This window comes from Ailuropoda melanoleuca, chromosome 7, assembly GCF_002007445.2.
Source record: "Ailuropoda melanoleuca isolate Jingjing chromosome 7, ASM200744v2, whole genome shotgun sequence".
In the NCBI taxonomy this organism is placed as follows: Eukaryota; Metazoa; Chordata; class Mammalia; order Carnivora; family Ursidae; genus Ailuropoda; species Ailuropoda melanoleuca.
In genome coordinates, this window is record NC_048224.1 from 63,286,268 (window position 1) to 63,302,844 (window position 16,577).

Consider the following 16,577-nt stretch of genomic DNA (forward strand, 5'->3'; position numbering starts at 1 on the left):
GGGGAAGGCAGAGTGGGGAGTTACTGTTCAATAGGTATAGAGCTCCAGTTTGGGAAGATAATACATGTGCCACAGATGGACCGTGGTGATGGTCGTACAACAATATGAATGTTCTTTATGCTGCTGAACTGGACGCTTAGAAATGGTTAGAAGCTAAATTTTGTATGATGTATATTTAGCCACAATAAAAAAGTGAAAAAACTTTTAAGCTGATCATTACAATTGGTCTAGGGGCGCCTGGGTGGCTCAGTCGTTAGGCGTCTGCCTTTGGCTCAGGTCATGATCCCAGGGTCCTGGGATCGAGCCCCACATCAGGCCCCTGNCCCTGCTTGGCGGGAAGCTTGCTTCTCCCTCTCCCACTCCCCCTGCTTGTGTTCCCTCTCTCACTGTGTCTCTCTCAGTCAAATAAATAAAATCTTTAAAAAATAAAATAAAATAGAAGGAAACTTCCTTAACCGAACAAAGGATTTCTAAAAATGTACAGAAAACTTATTGCTAACATCACACTTACTTGTGAATGAATTAATTGTTTCCCCCTAAGATCAGGAACAATGTTAGGATGACTCTTCTCACCAGTTCTACTCAGTATTGTACTGGATGATACAGTCAGTGTAATAAAGCACTAAGAAGAAATAAAACCCATCCAGATTAAAAGTAAGAAATAAAACAGTCCTTAACAAATGACAAGTTTGTCTATATAGAAAATGACAAAAATGCTACCAGAACCAAGTGAATTTGGTAAGGTTGAAGGAGAGAGATCAATACTCAAAAATCAACTGTATTTTTATATACTATCAATGAAAAAATTAAAAATTTAAATACCATTTCCAGGGGTGCCTGGATGGTGCAGTGGATTAAGTGTCTGACTCTTAGTTTCGGCTCAGGTCGTGATTTCAGGGCCATGAGATGGAGCCTTGCATCGGGCTTCCACTCATGATCGCTCCCCCTCTCTCTAAAATAAATGCATAAATCTTTAAAATGCCATTTCCACAAAAATTGACAGGGCAGGAAACAACAAATGTTGGAAAGGATGTGGAGAAAGGGGATCCCTCTTACACTGTTGATGGGAACGCAAGTTGGTACAGCCACTTTGGAAAACAGTGTGGAGGTCCCTCACAAAGTTAAAAATTGAGCTACCCTATGACCCAGCCATTGCACTACTGGGTTTTTACCCCAAAGATACAGACGTAGTGAAAAGAAGTGCCGTATGCACCCCAATGTTCATAGCAGCATTGTCCACAATAGCTAAATTGTGGAAGGAACCGAGATGCCCTTCCACAGACAAATGGATAAAGAAGATGTGGTATATATATACGATGGAATATTACTTTGCCATCAGAAAGAACGATTACCCAACATTTGCAGCAACATGGACGGCACTGGAGGAGATCATGCTAAGTGAAATAAGTCAAGCAGAGAAAGACAATCATCATGTGGTTTCACTCATTTATGGAACATAAGAAATAGCAGGAAGATCGGTAGGAGAAGGAAGGGAAGAATGAAGGGGGGGTAAACAGAAGGGGGAATGAACCATGACAGACTATGGACTCTGGGAAACAAACTGAGGGCTTCAGGGGGGAGGGGGGTGGGGGATTGGGATAGGCTGGTCATGGGTAGTAAGGAGGGCACGTATTGCATGGTGCACTGGGTGTTATACGCAAATAATGAATCATGGAACACTATGTCAAAAACTAAGGATATACTATATGGTGACTAACATGACATAATAAAAAATTATTTTAAAAAATAAAGTAAAATATGGGGCACCTGGGTGGCTCAGTCGTTAAGCGTCTTCCCTCGGCTCAGGGCGTGATCCCAGAGTCCTGGGATTGAACCCCACATCAGGCTCCTATGCTGGGAGCCTGCTTCTTCCTCTCCCACTCCCCCTGCTTGTGTTCCCTCTCTTGCTGGCTGTGTCTCTCTCTGTCAAATAAATAAATAAAATCTTTAGAAAAAAGTAAAATAAAATGCCATTTCCAGTAGTACTAAAAATGTGAAATACTTGAGGGGTGCCTGGCTGGCTCAGTTGTGTGACTCTTGGTCTCGGGGTTGGCAATTCAAACCCCACGTTGGGTGTAGAGACTTCTTTAAAATATATGAAATGCTGGGGCACCTGGGTGGCTCAGTTGGTTAAGCGTCTGCCATAGGGCTCCCTGCTCAGCAGGCAGCCTGCTTCTCCCTCTCCCTCTTCCCCCTCATGGTCTCTCTCTTCTCTCTCTCAAATAAATAAATAAAATCTTTAAACAATATATGAAATATTTAGAGTAAGTCTGAAAAAAATGTACAACCCATACAATGTTTGAGGGAAATCAAAGAAATGAAGAGATATTCTTTGCACATTGGTCAGAAAAAAGCCAATAAGGTAACTATGCCTATTTTACCTAAACTGTAGTATCAATACAATCCCAGTTCAAGTCCCAATAGGATTTTTTTCTTATTTTTAGAAATCGACTAGCTAATTCTAAAATTCATATGGAAATTCAAAGGACCTAGAATAGCCAAAACAATTTTGATTTTTTTTTAAAGATTTTTATTTATTTATTCGACAGAGATAGAGACAGCCAGTGAGAGAGGGAACACAAGCAGGGGGAGTGGGAGAGGAAGAAGCAGGCTCCTAGCGGAGGAGCCTGACGTGGGGCTCGATCCCATAACGCCAGGATCACGCCCTGAGCCGAAGGCAGACGCTTAACCGCTGTGCCACCCAGGCGCCCCCCAAAACAATTTTGAAATAGAAAAACAAAGTTGGAGGACTTACTACTGCCTGATTTCAAGTCTTAATGTAGAGCTTCAGTAATTAAGAGAGTGTGGTGTTGACATAAAGATAAACAAATGGGGCGCCTGGGTGGCTCAGTTGGTTAAGCATCTGACTGATCTCAGCTCAGGTCTTGATCTCAGTGTTGTGAGTTCAAGCCCCCACATTGGGTTCCATCCTGGGTGTGGAGCCTACTTAAAAAAAAAAAAAAAGTACAAATAAATAAATAAAATGGAAGGTCCATAAAGAGACCACATGTATATAGTCTATTAATTTTTAACATACACACAGGAAACTCAGTGAGGAAAGGGTGATCTTTTCCAAAACACAGCACTGGAACGAATGAATATTCATATGCAAAAAAATGTCTCTCCATTTGTGTCTCTTGCCATATCCAAAAATTACTTCAAAATGGATCATGGACTAAATATAAAACCCAAAATTTGTATAAAATTTCCCACAGAAAACATAGGGGAAAACTCTTTGTGAACTTGGGTTAAGCAAAGATTTCTTAAATGTGTATGAAGATCATGATTTATAAAATCCAAATCTGATAAATTAGAATTCATCAAAATTAAGAACCGTTCTTTGAAAGACTCTGTTAAAAGAATGAAAGGAAAAGCTGAAGACTGGAAGAAAAATATCTGATGAAGGACTCAGATCCAGAATATGTAAATCATTCTTAGAATTCAATAACAAGAAAACAACCTAATTTTCTGAATGGGCAAAATATTTGGACAAACACTTCATCAAAGAAAATAAATGGATTGCAAAACAAAAACAAAAACCCATGAGTAAATGCTCAATATCACTAGTCATTAGGGAAATGGAAATTAAACCCACCACGATATACCACTACATATCGGTTAGAATGTGTAAAATTAAAGGACTGACAATGCCAAGTGTCATGAAGGGTATGGAGCACCTGGAATACTTATATGCCGGTAAGAATGTAAAATGTTGCAGCCACTTTGGAAACAGTTTGGAAGTTTCTTAAAATTTAAACATATGATTATCATGATTCAGCCACTTTACTCCTGGGCATTTACCTAAGACAAATGAAAGCCTGTGTCCATAGAAAGGCCTGTACCTAAATGTTCATATCAGCTCTATTGTTTTAATAAAAAACTAGAAAAAAGTCAAGTAACTTTCAATTGATGAATGGATAATTTGTGATATATCCTCGTACAAATGAATACAAATGAATGATCTGATAAACACAATACTATGAGTGAATCTTTAAATAATTAGGCTGAGTGAAAAAAGCTAGATGACCCCATAAAGTACATTCCATTTATATAAAATTCTAGAAAATGCAAGCTAGGCTATATTGACGGATCAGTGTTTGCCTGGGTTTAGAGATGGGTAGGCAGGGAGAGGCAGGAGGAAGAGATTGCAAACTGGCATAAGGAACTTTTGTGCATGGCGGATATTTTTATCTTGATTGTGGTGATGATTTCATGGCTGTATATTGTAAAATCTTATCAAAATGCACATTTTATGTATGTGCACTTTATTCTATGTTAATTACCCCTTAACAAAGCTGCTTTAAAAGTTGTCAAATATTTCCCAAAGTGGTTTTAGAGCAGTTTACATTCCTACCCGCAATGTATCAGAGTGGTTTTAATCTGTACTTGTCTGATGACTAATAATGTTTGGCATATTTTAACATACATCTTGGCTATCTGTGTAGCTTCTTTTCTGAAGACCCTATTCAAGTCTTTTGCACTTGTTTAGATTCTTATTAATGAATTGTAGCTGTTTTTTTAATATATATTCTGGATACAAGTCCTGTGTCAGAAATGTTTTGTGAATATTTCTTCACGCTCTGAGACCTAATACATTTTCTTAACAGTTTTTCAGTTAGAATTTGTTAATTTTGTTAAAGTTTAATTTATCAATTTTTTGGTTACTGCTTTGGGGTTTTTTGTTTTGTTTTGTTTTGGTTTAAAGTAAGCTCTACAGCCAATGTGGGGCTTGAACTCATGACCCTGAGATCAAGAGTCACATGCTCTACCGCACTACTGACTGAGCCAACCAAGCACCCCTTGGGTTCTAAATCTTTACCTGTGCCCAAATACTGAAGATTTTCTTCATTTTGCCCTCTAAAAGCTTTTGGTTTTACCCATATATTTATCCCGATGCTCTATCTCTCCTATTCTTTCGTGTATGTTATCAGATAGGAATCAATGTTCACTTTTGTTTTACATTTGGGATACTCTGTTGGTTCAATACATTCAAAAATACTTCCCCATTAAATTTGTATTGCATTTTTACTGAAAATACATCAACTATATGAATGTGCATATATTTCTGGACTCGTCTCTGTTCCATCCATTTGTTTTGTAATTATGCCCATATCACACTGTCTCAATTGTTTTTGCTTCAGGGTAAATTTTGAAGTGTAACTCCTACAATTTTGTTCTTCTTTTTCAAAGCTGTTTTGGTTCTTTTAGGTCTTTGTGTTTCCATATACATTTTAGAATCAGCTTCTCAGTTTCTTAAACATAAAAAAAGCCTTCTATGATCAGAGTTAGGATTGTATTGAATCTACAAATAAATCTGGAGGAGAACTGACATCTTGAAAATATTGAGTCTTCCACTCCATGAATGTGTGCTCTCTCTCCATTTATTTAATCTTGTTTGTCTCAGCAATGTTCTGCAGTTTTCAGTGTAGAAAACTTTCATTTCCTTTAATTTATTATAACTGTTATATGCCTCTGATATTCATATATAGGAATACAATTGATTTTTGATACCGATATTGTATTCTGAGCCCTTGCTAATCTTATTTGTTATAGCAGCTTTTTTTCATTGTTACTGATTCCTTGGAATTTTTTAAGGAATTTTCATCCTCAAATAGGGATAGTTTTGCTTATTTTCTGTTCCTTCTGCATTTCATTTATTCTTCTTGCCTTACCAAATGGGACAGGACCTCCAGAATGGGATAGGAACCACCAGTATTACAGTGAGTAGAAGTGATGAGAGTGGACGTTTTGCCTTGTTCCCTTGTATTCCTGGTTTCCTGAGCATTTTTACCATTAATGATACTGAATTTTGTAAAATGCTTTTCCTGCATCCACTGGTATAATCATTTGTTTTTTCTCTATTATTCAGGTAATATGTTAGGTTATATTGATTGATTTTAAGATGTTTAACCAATCTTGTGTTTCTGAGATAAAACCCACTTGGTCATGATATATATATATTTTTTTTATATATTGCTGGATTTGAATTTCTTTGCTTGGTTAAGGATTATTTTGCCTATGTTTATGTGGGAACTTAATTATTTTTTTAATGCCTTTGTTAGTTTCAGTATTAGGTTATGCCATATCTAAAATAAGTTGAGAGCTTCCTCCTTTATCTTCTGAAAGATTTATGTAACAATGGTATTATTACTTCTTTAGATGTTTGATAGAATTCACCAATGAAACAATCAGAATTTGGTGTTTCCTTTGTGGTGAAGGTTTTTTTTTTTTTCCATTTTGCTATTCATCATTTATTTATTCCTTCTATTAATTGCTTTCCAGAACACATTTTTTTTCCCCCTGCGAACATGTCTCTCTCTTCCAGGAAATTATCCCCCCTTTTTCAGTCTTTTGCTTCAGGTGGGGCTCTTCCTGCATCTCAAAAATGGAGCCAGTGAGCACAGCACGCACCTGCACTTGTGGTTGGTTCAGGGAATGTTCTGTGATCCACTGAGAGTCCTTGGGGTGCAATGATGCTTTTTCTCGGAGGGCTAGGATAAAGATCCTTCATATTCCTATTGGATACAAACCTTCCAAGTTTAGTAGTTATGGCCACTGCAGCCAGTTTTTCATCACATGTAGCATGGAGCCAACTCTAAGTTGGTGCTCCTTCCATCTTTCTTTCTGATGTTGCAAGAATCCTTATTTCATCATTTCTTTTCTGTTTAGGCATTCTTTCAGAGTAGGTTTGCTGGCAATGAATTCACATTCTTTTTTAAAATTGAAGTATAGTTGACACACAATGTTACATTAGTTTCAGGTGTACAACACCGTGATTCAATGTCTAGTCTGTACTTTACGCTGTGCTCACAAGTGCAGCTATGATCTGTCGCCACGAATTTACTTCGTTTTCATTTGTCTGAGAAAGTCTTGATTTCTCTTTTATTTCTGAACAATATTTTCACCAGATAAAGAATTCTGCATTGATGGCTCTTTCTTTCAGTACTTGAAAAATGTGTCACTTCCTTCTTGCTTCTTGTTTTCAGATGAGAAATCCAAATCCACTGCCATTCAACTTGTTTTCCCCTATGGGTAAGATGTCATTTCTCTCATTGCTTTCAAGAATTGTTTCCTTTGTCTTTAGTTTTCAGAAATTTGATTATGATGGGTGTTGGCTTGGATTTGGGGTTCACTCAACTTCTTAAATCTGTAGATTTATGTATTTTGTCAAATTTGGGGGAATTTTCAATCATACTTCTACAAATACTTTTTCAGCCCCACTCTCTTTCTCCTCTTCTTCTTGAACTCCAATAATGGGAATGTTAGATTTTTTGTCATAGTCCCACAGGTCCTTGAGGCACTGTACTCACCCTTCCTCCCCTGACCCTGAGTTCATTTTCTGTTGTTCAGATTGAGTAATTTCTATTATTCTATTTTCAACTTCACTAAATCTTCTGTTCCCTCCATTCTCCTGTTGAGTCCATCCATTATGTTTTTTAGTTCGGCTATTGTATTTTTCAGTTCTATAACTTCCATTTGTTTCTTCTTTATATCTTCTATTTCTTTGCTGAGACTTTCTATTTTTCATTTGTTTCAGTAGTATTTATAATTGTTCACTAGAACATTTTTATGATGACTGCTTTAAAATTCTTGTCAGATAACTCCAACATCTCAGTGTTGGTGCCTGTTGTATTTTCTCCAAGTTGAGGTTTTTCTGGTTCTTGGTATGATTGACTTTTTATTGTATCTTGGATACTTTAGGTATTATGTGTCCTTGGGTCTTACTTAAATCTTCTGTTTTAGCTGGCCTCTTCTGACACTGTCCCTCCAAGGAAATAGGTACTGTCTCATTTCTGCCAAATGGGTGTGAATGTCCAGGTTTTCCATTTGACACTCTACTGGGGAGAAGGAGTATCTCATTATTGTTGGGTAGAGGTGGTACTTTGGGATCCCCAGTAGGCTTTCACTGACAACAAGTCTGGTTGTTGAAGAGGTGCCTCATTATTGATCCCCTCCCCATTTGTAGTCTCTAATGTTACTGTGGAAGAGATGAGGTTTCATTATTATTGGATGGTGGTGAAGACTTTCTATTTTTGTTCACTGGAACAGTTCTCCAGTTCTCCACCTGGTTTTTTCTTATACCACCCCACCAGGAAAGGGGGGGCACCTCATTACAGCTGAATGAGATAGAAATCTAGGCTCCTCACTGGGCTTTGCTGATAGGATAAGGGTAAGGCTGCATTTGTTTTCTGTGTGTAAGTGTGCTGTTTGACTCAGGTAGTTACTGTCGAAATGTTTTGTCTTGGGGATGCCTGGGTGGCTCAGTTGGTTAAGCGTCTGCCTTCGGCTAGGGTCATGATCCGGGTCTGGGATTGAGTCCCGCATTGGGCTCCCTGCTCAGTGGGGAGTCTGCTTCTCCCTCACCCTCTCCCCCTGCTCATGCTCTCTCTCAAATAAATAAATAAAATCTTTATAAATAAATAAATAAATAAATAAATAAATAAATAAATAAATAGTTTTGTCTTGGTAGGTTGCTCCTTTCTTGGTCTTTTGGCTAGAGATCAGGCTTTTTGTGTCTGCTCCCATTGGTGTTTCCACGCTGCCAGCTTCTCCAACACCCAGTATTGGATATATGAGGCAAAAAGAAAACCTAGGGAACTGTCATGTTGTTTCTTGGGTCCCGAGGTTCCTAAATGGTCTTCCTTCTCTTCACTTTTCAGACACTACTTATGTTTGCTTTCTACATAATATCCAGAAATTTTAGTTGAACTTAGTGGGAGTAATACCTTTATTCATTCTTGTTCTGAAACTGGAAGTTGTGGAGAAGTTTTTGATTACATATTCACCCTTTGCTACTCAGATTTTGTTTCATCTTGTCAGTTTTTTTAAAAAAATTTTTAAAGATATTATTTATTTATTTGAGAGAGAGAGAGAGAAAGCACAAGCAGGGGGAGGGTCAGAGGGAGAAGCCAGCTCCCCGCTGGGCAGGGAGCAGGAAGGACTGATGACAGCAGGACCTTGGGATCATGACTTGAGCCGAAGCAGAGGCTTAACCAAGTGAGCCAGCCAGGCACCCCTCATCTTGTCAGTTTTGATAAGTTGTGTTTCTTTAGGGATTTATCTGTTTTATCCAAGTTATCAAGTTCGTTGGCATAATGTTCATAATATTCTCTTTCTAGTCTCTTGACATCAGTAGGACCTGTAGTGAGTACCGTCTTCATTACTGATGTTAGTAATTTGTGTATTGATGACGACCTTACTGATCAACTTTGGTAACTCTTCCAGAGAACTTCTGGTTCTGTCAGTTTCATATTTTTGTCTGTATTCTACATCATTATTCTCTGCTCTTTATTTTTACCTTCTTTTCATTTGAGTTTAATTTGCTTTTCTTTTCTGGCCTCTTAATTTAGACAGATCAACTTTGAAGTCTCTCTTTTAAACATAAGCATTTAAATCTGTAAATTTCCTGTATGCACTGCATGAGCTGCACAAGACAGATTTTGATATTTTGTATTTTCATTAGCATTCAGTTCAAAATATTTTCTAATTTCCTTTGTGATTTCTTTCTTCACCCATTGGTATATTTATGGGCTATGAAAAGACAAATCCTTCCTGAATTTTTTCAATATTCCTGCAAACTCTTGACCTCCTGAGCTATAAAATTTAAGATGCTTACTTTTAATTACCCTAGAAATATTTTCACATAATATGCATTACTTCACATATTACTTTGCAGTCATTTTTGCCTGAAAGGTAGAACTACTTCTTGCCACCCAAAAGATAACAAATCTCTGATCTTTTTGGGAGCCAAATGGTTATATTCCAGAGTAGGGGTCGAGGCTAATGGAAAGGGTGACTGAATAACCCAGACCTCAGAAGTCTCAGGAGTGATGTTGAACATTATCTTCCTATTAGTCTCCCCTCCAGGGAAATACATTCCAAGGGGTAAGGACCCAGGATCCTGTCTTCTCTCTTAGGAGCACAGAAATTCTATGTAAGTGGAGAAATTCCTATTTCAGGATTCCTGTCTGACTGTACAATTTTCCACCACATATGTAGGTTTATACCATCTGACCTGCATTGTCTGCAAGGTGTTAGGCATGGGGGGAACTAATACTGTAATGTTATTCTGGATGTTCCTGATGTGAATTAGTCTGACCTCTGGCCAAGATGACTGGTGTTTCTACTAGTATCTATATAAATATGTAACCATGCAAGAAGGGTAACAAGTTTTTAGATGTTTTGTTGCTATTAATTTCTAATTTTATTCTGTCACGGTAATAAGACATTGAAAAATATTTCAGTCTTTCCAAAATTTTTGAAAATTTTTTATGGCTCACCATGTGGTCTTAGTGAACATCCATGTGTTAATGAAGACTGTACATTCTAAGGATAATGGGTGTAATGTTCTGTAAACGTCAGTTAGGTCAGGGTGGGTGAGTGTCATTCAACTCTTTATATTCTGACTTTAGGTATAGGCATTTTATTAATTATAAAGAAAGGCATTCAAAGTATTGCAACCATGTCTCTAGGTTTGTCTTAGTTGTTTTTACTTCATGTATTTTGAAGCTTTGTAATTAGGCACATGTAAATCTGTAAGTATTATGCCTTCTTGAAGTATTGATCTTTTATCATTATGAAAGTACATCTTAGTTGATGACTGATGTTTGCATGACTTATAGTATTTTCATCCTTTTTCTTTGAAGTTTGTGTTTTAAATACATTTCTTAGAGACAGCATATAATCATATAATAGGGTCTTGCTTTTTTTTTTTTGTTTGAGAGAGAGAGAGTGTGTGTGCGAGTGCGGGGCAAGGGGCGAAGGGAGAGGGAGAGAGAGAATCCTAAGCAGGTTCCATGCTCAGCATGGAGCCTGATGCAGGGCTGGATCTCACGACCCTGAGATCATGACCTGAGCTGAAATCAAGAGTCAAACGCCCAACTGACTGAGCCACCCAGGTGCCCCTAGGGTCTTGCTTTTTTTCTTGTAAATCCAATTTGACGATTAATATCTTTGCATTGTAGTATTTAGTATGTTTACATTTAAGTTATGATTAAGGTCTGCTTTTTGCTATTTGTTTTCTATTAGTCTTATTTGGTTTTGTGTCTCAGTTCCTCCCTTGACTTCTTTTGGGTTAACATTTCTTATTATTCCATTTTGGCTCCTCTGTTCACTTTTAGGCTATACTGCTCTGCAGTATTTTTTAGTGGTTTCTCCAGAAATGATGAAATATGTCTTTATCAGTCTACTTACAGTTAATATTATACTACCTTCATTACAACTGTATAGTTCCATTTACCAACCCATTTTTTGTGCTTTTAATGTTACAAATCTCACAATACAGCATTATAGTTTTTGTTTCAAACAAGCACAGCTTTTAGAGAAATTAAGATAAAATAGAATTTTACATACTTATCTACACATTTGCCATTACTGGTGATCATTTCCAGTCTATAGATCTGATGCACAGAATTTTTAATATCTCTTATAAGATCCAGATTGAAACATCCCATTATTTCACATCTTTACCTACATGTTATCTCAAAGTTAAGATGTTCAAAACCAAACTCTCTATTCCACCTTAAAGCATCTACTTTTTCTCACTAACCTTCTCTATAATGGAAACTCACATTTTCTCATACCAGAAGCCAGAAACTTCAAAGCTTTGATTCCTCATATTATTTTTCTTACTTGCTGCGCTTTTTGTTTTTGTTTTTTTTAAGATTTTTATTTATTAACTTGACAGAGAGAAACAGCCAGCGAGAGAGGGAACACAGGCAGGGGGAGTGGGAGAGGAAGAAGCAGGCTCCCAGCGGAGGACTGATGTGGGGCTCGATCCCAGAATGCTGGGATCACGCCCTGAGCCGAAGGCAGACGCTTAACCACTGTGCCACCCAGGCGCCCCCCTTTTTGCTTTTCTTTAAAAAGGGTGTTGTTAAAAAAAAACTTCCTATTCCATCCATTTTCTTCCTTCCTTATATTTTAACTTGAACGTGAATAGTTTGCCCATGTGAGTGATCGGTCTGAGCAGCACAATAAAGATCATATATATTATTGTTTCACATTAGCTTTATTTCTAGCCACAATCCTAAATCCCTCTTACACTGTGTTCAATAAATTGTCCCTACCTGAAATCAGGAGCATTATTTGTGGTGTCAGTGCGGATCCTGAAAGCCTTAGGGCTTAGTCTGAGTCTAGCCAGGTAGCTTTATCTCCACAGTCAAGGATGTTTCTGTTGACTGTGCTCTTTATGTTGACAACTAAGGTTTGTTGAAGTCTCTAAGAAGCAGATGTTACTTTGTATTTATTCTGATGCCACAGAAATTTTATTGAGCTGATACCTATGATGTTTAGATTTCATTATTTAAAAAGGGAGGTGACAATCTTGGCCATTCTTACAGCCTGTATTCCTCCTGTTTTAAAAGCACCACTCACAAAATTTCTTATCGGTTACTAAAAGTATAAAAGTCCATTGAGAAAGAAGTCTAAACAGTGTGCAAACATGTGGAGGAAGCAGTGAAAGTCTTCCCTCCTGTGTCAGCCCACTCCCACTTGCCTCCTCGTCCTCAGGGCTAAGTAGTAGGAACAATTCGCTGTCAACCCTTAGGTGTTTTCCTATGCATATAAAACTTACAGACATACAAACACACGTGCATGTGTGTATATAATGTACTTCTAAAAAAATAGATTTACTTCTTTTTGAGAGAGAGAGAGCAAGCTGGCAGGAGCAGAGAGAGAGCAGATCCTCAAGCAGACTCCCCACTGAGCCTGGAGCCTGCCACAGGGCTTCTCCCACGACCTGGAGATCATGACTTGAGTCAAGAGTTGGTTGCTCAAACGACTGAGCCACCCATAACATACTTCAAAAAAAAAAAAAAAAAAAAAAAAAAGGAACCATACCATACACTTTATTCTGCAACTTGCTTTTTCCAACTTTTTTCTAACTTATTTGGAATTAGAGCTTCACAGAAGGTGAAGGGGCCCCGTGTATCCTTCACCCTGCTTCCCCCAGTGGTAGTATCTTACATAACCATAGTACAATGCCAAACCAGGAAAGAGACTTTGGTACAACCTAGCACTTACTCCAATTTCACAGTTTTACATGCATTCACTTGTGTGTATAGTTTCCTATGTAGTTTTGTCATGTGTGGAATTGTGTAACCATCACAATCAAGGTACAGAATGGTGCCATCACCACAGGGCTCTCTCATGTTCTCCCTTTATAACTCCATTCTCCACTTCCCAAACCCCGACTCATCTATTCTTCACTTCTATAAGCTCGTTATTTCAGGAGCGTTATATAAATGGAATTTTGTTGCTTGTTTCACTCAGTGTGGTTCCTTGAGATCCACTGGAGTTGTTGCCTGTATTGATAGTCTGAACTTGCTTTTTTTTCATTTGACAATGTATCGTGGACCTTCCCTGTCAGTCTATATAGATACTTCTTTTTACTTAAAAAAATGCACAGCATTGCAGAGAATGGATATATCCAGTAAGTATTTAATATCTTTTATTACGGATAATTAGTTGTTTCTATTTTTTTCCAATCACAGATGATGCTGCTACGTGTATCTGTGTACAGACATACCCACACAGCTGCGTATTTCTCAGGCACAGGTCCCACCAAGCTGGACTCCTGCATCTGTGCCTGGCACTGGTGCTGGAAAATAACCTTCCAGTCAGATTCCCAACTCTGCCACCACAGTCACATTCTCAGAGAAGATACTTCTGAACTTTTCCTGGTTACAAAAGTAATATCCTTTCAGATCTCCATGTCTGCACAGTCATTATTTTCTATGTTGGGCATGACACTGTTCAAACTACTGAGTGCCTACTATGTGACTGACACTATTTTAGGCACTGGCGGTATAATGGTAAATAAGATAGTGTTACAAATTTTTCTCACAAAAATGTTTTTTTCTTTTTAAGATTTTTAAAAAATTTATTTGACAGAGAGAAAGAGAGCGCACAAGCAGGGGGAGCAGCAGGTAGAGGGAGAAGCAGGCTCCCCGCTGAGCAGGGAGCCCCATGCAGGGCTCGATCCCAGGGATAACCTGAGCCAAAGGCAGATGCTCAACCAACTGAGCCACCCAGGCGCACCACAAAAACCTTCTTTTCACTTTCTCATTTGGTTTTAACGTATATACATTGAAAGATTCATGCAGGGACGCCTGGGTGGCTCAGTCAGTTCAGCATCTGACTCTTGATTTTGGCTTAAGTCATTCTCTAAGGGTCATGTTGGCCTCCATGCTCAGCGGGGAGTCTGCTTGGGATTCTCTCTCTCCCTCTCTCCCTCTGTCTCTAAAATAAATATTTAAAAAAGAAAGATTCATGTAGTATATAACATACAAAGAAAGCAAAACACAGAAGATTCCCTCACCAGTGACCTGCTGACTCCTCCCCCTTTCCCAACTGTTTTGGTGCTTACTTCCAGTCTCCCTCTATGCTTTTATATATGTTTTTCTCCACAAATTTAAAAGCAATATGAGCTTATCAAAGAAAACTGAAAAATAATTAGATAATAAAACAAATTCACTTATTTTTTTTTTTAAGATTTATTTTTTTTAGAGAGAGAGGGAGAGTGCGTGAGCAAGGGGCAGGGCAGAGGGAGAATCTTCAAGCAGACCCCGGAGCCTGACTCTGGACTCGATCCCACCATCCATGAGATCATGACCTGAGCTGAAACCAAGAGCTGGACGCTCAACTGACTGAACCACCAAGGGGTCCCAAAACAAATTCACTTATAGCCACAATATCAGAGCGAGGTATCCAGGCATATCCATTTTTTACATGACTGAGGGCCATACACATGGCTTTGTACCTCACTTTTTCATTTGTCATGAATAATGTCCTATGTCAAAGTTTGGAAGCACTAGTATTTTTATCACTATGAGTGAACATCACCAACTCAGTTAATAAAGAAAGGCAGTCTAGTCTTTGGTAGGAGAATAAAATGTTTCATCTTAAAAGCAGGAAAGAATATCAGGCCCCTGTAAATATTTCAATTAGAAGAGTCCCTTCAGTATGAAATAGGACATTAAGCAATAAAGCACAGAATATATAATTGAATGCTTCTAAGACTAACCATTACTTGCTAAATTACTAGAATATTAGAAAGAAAGCATGTTTTCCATTTAACTGTTTAACAATGTATCTAAAAAGTACAGCTATATAAAATGCTGACAGATACAGACCAAGGTGCAGCTTATTACCTACAGAGAAACACATCTGTAGAAACTCAACCTTGTACTTAGCCTTCTCTCACTCACAAACTAATGAACGAGTACCGGAGATGTACTGCTCAAAGTGGTTTAACAATTCTACCTGTAAAATATTTCTCCAATTTTACATAAAATTAAACAAAGATATTTATAAAACGTTATTCCACTAGCTCTATATCATGTGTCATCACCCAAGACATCTTGGGTGTTTCAAAACAAGAAATTTTTGTTTTTTAAAGATCTTATTCATTTGACAGAGAGAGAGCGAGAGAGGGAACACAAGCAGGGGGAGTGGGTGAGGGAGAAGCAGGCCTCCTGCTGAGCAGGGAGCCTGATGCTGGGCTTGATCCCAGAACCCCAGGATCATGACCTAAGCCGAAGGCAGACGCTTAACAACTGAGCCACCCAGGCGTCCCTGTTTCTTTTCTTTCTTTTTTTTTTTTTTTAAAGATTTTATTTATTTATTTGAGATAGAGCAAGAGAGCACAAGCAGGGGGAGTGACAGAGGCAGAGGGAGAAGCAGCCTCTCCACTAAGCAGGGAGCCCAATGTGGGGCTCAATCCCAGGACCCTGAGACCATGACCTGAGCTGAAGGCAGACACTTCATGACTGAGCCACCCATGCGCCCCAAGAAACTCGATTTCAACCACTACAAACACATATGGACCTTTTGGTTTTTGGCTCCAAGGAGGCCAAGGTCCACTCCCTTCGGTCGTGCTGAATTTGAGTTCATCCACCGCTAGCCACCTCCACCACAACCCCTAAGTTCGACCCCAGTGAGATCAAGCTCATGTAGCTGAGGTGCACTGTGGGGACGCTGGCGCCACAACTGCCCTGGCTCCTAAGATCAGCCGCCTGGGTCTGTCTCCCAAAAAACATTGGTGATGACATCCTCAAGGCAACTGGTGATTGGAAGGGTCTGAGGATGACTGTGAGATTGACCATTTAGAACAGACAGCCCAGATTGAAGGGGTACCTTCTGCCTCCGCCCTGATTATCAAAGCTCTCAAGGAACTGCCAAGAGACAGAAAGAAGCAGGAAAACATTAAGCACAGTGGAAATATCACTTTTGATAAGATTGTCAGCAATGCCCGACAGATGTGCACCAATCTTTAGCCAGAGAACTGTCTGAACCATTAAAGAGATCCTGGGGACTGCCCAGTCTGTGGGCTGTGATGTTGATGGCCGCCACCCTCCTGACATCATAGAGGACACCAGTGGCGGTGCAATGGAATGCCTGGCTAGTTAAGAACTACAAAGAAAAACATTTCAACAAAGGATCATTTAACCAAAACCAAACCCCCCAAACCCCCACATATATGGGATGAAGTATAATTTGGAGTGTTTTCTAAAAATGAGCAGATGGCATAGGACCTTTCCTTTCATACATTCTTTTGTAACTTTTTCAGCAAAGAG

At 38.7% G+C, this 16,577-nt stretch overlaps 1 pseudogene; it reads left to right on the forward strand.

Annotated features, from left to right (window-relative positions):
- Positions 1–16,502, forward strand: part of LOC117802938 — a 22,153-nt pseudogene extending 5,651 nt beyond the window's left edge.
- The last annotated feature ends 75 nt before the right edge of the window (positions 16,503–16,577 follow it).